The sequence below is a fragment of the Salvia splendens genome, chromosome 13 (assembly GCF_004379255.2).
Source record: "Salvia splendens isolate huo1 chromosome 13, SspV2, whole genome shotgun sequence".
Lineage (NCBI taxonomy): Eukaryota > Viridiplantae > Streptophyta > Magnoliopsida > Lamiales > Lamiaceae > Salvia > Salvia splendens.
In genome coordinates this window covers 16,695,531-16,701,733 of record NC_056044.1, presented here as the reverse complement: position 1 = coordinate 16,701,733, position 6,203 = coordinate 16,695,531, and positions in this window count along the sequence as shown.

The window sequence follows — 6,203 nt, the reverse complement described above, 5'->3', positions numbered from 1 at the left end:
GTTCTTGCATCATTTTGGAGTTGGAAACTCAAGATTCATCGAAGAATCGCATCATTCGTCATTCCTACCGATTGTTTTTGCAAGAGAAAGGTATACTTGAATCATCTTTCTCATTCTTACCATTGAATCCATGTGTCTTGATCCCCTCATGCATATAGTGAGTGTAGAAATCGTAGACCTAAAAATTAATCGGTTGGGAAGGATGTTGGCATGAGAAAGTATGTGTATGTGCGTGTATGTATGTGTGTGTGTGAGTTTGTGGATGATTCATTGGTGAATGCTATGTATAAATATGAGGTCATGGTTGTGAGGTCATTTTTGAAGCATGAATATGTGTTGAAAGTATGAATAGGTATGTGTGGATGAATGATAGACAATCCCTAGTTTGTAAATGTTGAGCATGAAAATTGTGGTGTTCAGAAAGTAGGTTCCGACGAGTGTTTCACCGAGCAAACGATCTTATGTTGGTACAAATTTTTAACTGAGTAAAGTATTAGGCGTCTTCTATGTTGTGTCAAAATTTAAGCCTCAATTGATGAAAGATGAATGTTTAACGAATTTTTTTTCAATTGAACTGCGCAGTCCTGCTAGAATTTGTGCTCTCGTCCAGTGAGTTTCGTTTTTGATTTGACCGACCTAAAGATGTGATTTTGGTGTGAAATTTTAAATGCATAAACCTTGATGTGTCTAGTGTGTGGTGACCAAATTTTAGGGTCATATGAGGTCGGATGGAGTTTTAATGATTTTTGCAAAAAGACTGCGTTGTTCTGCCAGATTCTGGTTTTGTTGAAATGAACTTTGTTGACAAGTTTGAGTGAATTACATGATACATATGTGAATAAGGAACGTATCCTATGATTTGGTTATGTGTTGCACGTTGAGGTATGCTTGAGTGTTCGTTTCGTTTAAATTGATGAACGTTGGGATGGGCAATATAAGAAAACGATGGAAGGAACGATAGGGCATGCATGACAAGGATTGTGGTGCGTACGTGGGTACAAAGAGCAAGAGTTGAAATAAAGTTGTGAATTGTGTATAAGCAAGCGAGGTGGGCTTACTTTTACTAAACTCCTTTTACGTTTCAAAATTGTGATATTGGAGTTATAAGGGTGGCTTAAAGTGTTATGTCATGTCATGGTTGTTTTGATGTTGATATTGTTGTCTGATGCCTAGTTCCGTTTGAGCTTGCTCCGTTAGGCTATAGGGCTATGTGTGAAACAAATTCGGGTGTGAGAAGGGCCGCAAACCCTATTAAACGAATTCGGGTCCGTTAGGCTATTGAGCTAAACTCCTTTTACGTACTCAGCCCTGCATATGTTTTCTCTATGTGCAGGTTGAGCAGGATGTTGCGGCGGATGTTGAGTCGAGCTTTAGGAATTCCCGGATGCGCCGTGTCTTCATACATGGGCGTCATCCTATGACTCTCATTTGATACTTATTTTCCGCTGCCTTATTTGAAACTATTTTTTTTCAGTCTTCCGCATTACTCTATACAGTTTTATGCCACTAAGTACTTTGAGACATTTATCCGCTACTTAACCATTTTGTAGACTAAAACACTTTCTCTTGAAGTTAATTGAGTTTTCATATTAAATGTTGTTCTTTATCGTTTCTCCATAGTCACAAGTTCCCCGTCTTTACTATCCTTAGTAAGGGCGGTCGTGACAGAGTGGTATCAGAGCTTCGTTATTTCACTCTGGTCCGAGAGTCTTCTTTCAGCTTAAGTCTAGATTAGTACCCCTAAACTAGAAGTATCACGAAGGCTCAACATCGGAAGCATCACGCTCAACCAAAAGAAAGTGAGGTATGTTTTAAATTGTTGAAAGAATGTGAAATCGATGATGTGATGATAATGATGTTTTGGCAAGAGTATGCATGTGTATGAAAGTTATGTGTGAATATGATAATGTGATGGTATGATTATGTGGAACATGAGCACGAATGACACGATGTCCTAAGTATGTGTTATGTGTGTGAAAGTGTAGCGACGTAAGCATGTGAACATAGAAAGCCCTAAGATGATCTCGAATTTAGTGATACGTGACAAGCTTTAGACCTATCACAAACAGCGAGTTAAAATGTAGTTTGAGGAATCTTCGTGTACTAAGGAAAATCATCGTCTTCGCGTAGATGGTACGAACAAAACAAACCGCACGCAAGAGCGCTCAATATAATGTCAGCATGTGACAAGCATGGAACGAGTACCGCCGCTACCACAGAGAGGAGGGAAAAGCCCTGGGAGAGTTTGTCGCCCATTTTGAAAACCCTGTGGAAAGAGATCCAAGGGCACTATGAGACGGCTTATGGTGGCATACGATGGCTAGTTGGGTTAATGCCCGAGAGTTGGAAGGAATGGATGGAAGCGACAGCCAGTCGTTTCACTTGGTACGAACAATGAAGTAACGAGATGGACGGTGACATGAACAACTTCCTGAAGGCCGTGAAGTGTGCTCTAGTCGATTCCCGTTTTGAGCTACCACCGTCGGCGGAGAAGAGGAGGAAGACGAGATAGTTTGGGAGGATAAACACATTGTCGAGGTTGGACCCGTGACAGGAGGTGAAGCCGGAGCACGAGTAGGAATGGTTTCGGGCTTCGAAGACGATTACGTATGGGATGCCATGGAGGATGACGAAGACCTCCGTTGCTTAACGAGTATCACGAAGAGGAGGACCCGGAAGAAGAAGAAGAGGACTCGGAAGAAGAAGAGGACCCCGAAGAGGAAGAAAATAACGATAGATAGTTCGATGGTTATTTCTGTCTTAAGTTGTTAGAAACGAGTAGAAGTAGTACCCCTTTTGCTTTTGATCTTGAACGAATGTTTTGTTTCCCTTTCCAAGCTTCTATAAAAGTTCCACGTTTTGTTTGACTTCGCGCACTTGTGGTTTATCGTTTCGTACACGTGAATGAATGCAAGGATGCCTTGTTTTGATAACGGCGAATACTAACAACGATGCTAACTTGTGTTTTAGATCAAGATGCCACCGAGACGTAGACGTGGCCCACGAGTAGGGGGAAATGAAGAGGAACGGTCCGAGGGAAGTGTTGGGAATCAACCCCCACCTCCACCACCACCCCCTACCGCAACCTCAAGATAAGGAATACATCAAGACCTTACGAATGAAAAAAACCCCCAAAGTTTGATGGGTTGGGAGAGCCACAAAAGGCAGAGGCCTGGACTATGAAGTCGAGGAGATTGATTTGATTGTTAGGTTGTTGAGAAAGTGGGGAGATTGATTGTCTGGCCAGACTATGAAACTGTTTTTTGTGATACTCGATGATATTTCTTATTTAAACGTAAAACTCGAGTTCACTGTGGTATGGATGACATAACTGTTATAAAATGTATTCGGCATGAGCCCACTGAGTATATCAAGTACTCAGTCCTGCATATGTTTTCTCTATGCGCAGGTTGAGTGGGATTTTGCGGCGGATGTTGAGTCGAGCTTTAGGAATTCCCGGATGCGTCGTGTCTTCTTACATGAGTGTCATCCTATGACTCTCCTTTGATACTTGTTTTCTCTGCTGCCTTATTTGAAACTTTTTTTTTCAGTGTTCCGCATTACTCTATAAAGTTTTATGACACTAAGTACTTTGAGACATTTATCCGCTGCTTAACCATTTAGTAGACTAAAACACTTTCTCTTGAAGTTAATTGAGTTTTCATATTAAATGTTGTTCTTTATCGTTTCCTCATAATCACAAGTTCCCCGTCTTTACTATCCTTAGTAAGGGTGGTCGTGACAAATAGCATGACCGAATAAAGTAATAAGTTCATTACTACTGCTTGACGTTTAACATAGTTAACATTGTATTTCAATAGAATGTCATATTGTAACATCCCAAATTTTGTGACATTTATTTAAGATATGTCGATTGGTAATTTCATTTATGAAATTTAAATTGTTGCTACGGATTGAGTTTGATTATGTGGAATAAATCGTCATGGGGAAATTAGAATGAAGTGCTAGTTATATTTAATGTGGGGAATCAATTTAAATAAATATCATGCATCTTGTTCCAGCTAAATAAAGTGGCTATTGTCGACCCCTCCAATTATTAGAAATTTTCTTGGATTTAATTAATTGTTTTGGGATATTCATCCAAATTAAATCCAAATCAAATTATCCCTAAATTGTGCTACATGAAACTCGAACTCTAACCTATTATTTTTGTGAGTTTCGGATATCCTCTACTTGAATTAAGAGGATGAATTAGTTTCTTTGATAAAATTGGTACCTTGTTGATTCCTTCATTTATTTTAAATCCAATTAAATCTTGCCACATTTTATTCCTTCACCCAAATAAATTAAGAGTTGCATTATTTCCTTGTGGCTAAGTAAGCCAATTTTCGCCCCCCCTCCCCTTATTTGTAGAGGAGAAAATATTTGTTTCCTATTTTGTGGAATTCCCTTTTTTCAATACCAAATTAATACCTAAGCCAAATTAATTGGGATGTGAATATTTTCCTTCTATTGTGTCTCCATCCCACAATTCTTTTTAGCTTAATTTCCTTAGGGGAAAATCTATTTTATTGCTGCCTATTTTAGGGAGTCTTTTCCTATAAAGAAAATTACCAAATTTAAATCCTATTCTATTTAATTTTGGATTTAAATAATTTCTTGTGCACACCGTCAAGATTTTCGCCCCTTCCCTCATTATTTCCTACTTGGAGATTTAATTTATTTGTTCCCTTGTTTATGGAATATTCATTGACTTATTTCCTAAATGTGAATCTATTTCTCTCCAAGTAAATACCAAATAAATTCCTTATTGAATTTATTAACCTAATTTTTGAAATTTTGCCTTCTTTTTAATTGTGGGATTTATTATTGGCCTCTATTTTATTCCTCCACAATTAATTAATTAATTTATGGGATTAACCTAGGACTATATAATCACCTAAACTAAACCCTAGCCCCCATTCTCCCTCATAATTTTCGTGCCTCACCTCTCCTCCCTCTCTTCAACTCTCCCAAAATTACTTCCATCCTTGTTCTTGCATCCATTGAAGTTTTATTTTCAAGAGATTCCCGACAAATCGCATCAATCTTTGCTTCTATCGTTTGGTTTTTGATTCAAGAAGGTATAACTAAATCTTTTCCTCATCTTCTCCATTGAAAACTTGTTCTTGATTCATTCATGCATATAGTGAGTGTAGGAATCACAGATCGCAAAATTAATCGGTGGGAATTTGTGTTTTGTATGAGAAAAACTGTGAATATGCGATTGTGAATGAATATGAGTAAAGTTTGAATGATTCATTGGTGAATGATGTGTGGTTATATGAGAACATGATTGTGAGAACCTTTTGAAGCGTTTGTGTGTGGGGAAGCATGAAAAATTGTGTTTGGTTGAATGAGGAAGAAACCCTAATTTTCGAAATTTGGGACCTGAAAACTGTGGTTTCGGACATTGGATTCCGACGTGTGTTTGACTGACCAAATGATCTTTATTTGGTTCGAATTTTTAACTGAGTAAAACTTCAAGGTGTTTTCTGACGTGTGTGAATTTCAGCCCCTTTTGACGAAAGATGAGATTTTAATAAATTTTTTAAGTCGACTGCGCAATTCTGCCAGAAACTTGTATTTTCGCCCAGAAAGTTTCGTTTTCTATTTGAACGACCAAATGGCCTCATTTGATGTGAATTTTGAACTGGATGAAATTCGAAGTGTCTTCTGTGTTTTGTAAAAATTTCAGTCTCATTGGGCATCGGATGAATATTTGGTGAATTCTTCAAATGAACTGCGCATGCTGCCAGAATTTTTATGTTCCGACCAGAGAGTTGCATTAATGTTTTGACTGACCAATTGACATGATTTGAGTGAGAAGTTTTAACTGATGAATTTGAATGTGTCTACTGTGTTGTGACCAATTTTAGCTTCATTCATATGAGGTCGGATGGATTTTTGTGGCACTATATAATCACCTAAACTAAACCCTAGCCCCCATTCTCCCTCATAATTTTCGTGCCTCACCTCTCCTCCCTCTCTTCAACCTCTCCAAAATTTCTTCCATCCTTGTTCTTGCATCCATTGAAGTTTTATTTTCAAGAGTTCCCGACGAATCGCATCAATCTTTGCTTCTACCGTTTGGTTTTCGATTCAAGAAGGTATAACTAAATCTTTTCCTCATCTTCTCCATTGAAACCTTGTTCTTGATTCATTCATGCATATAGTGAGTGTAGGAATCACAGATCGCAAAA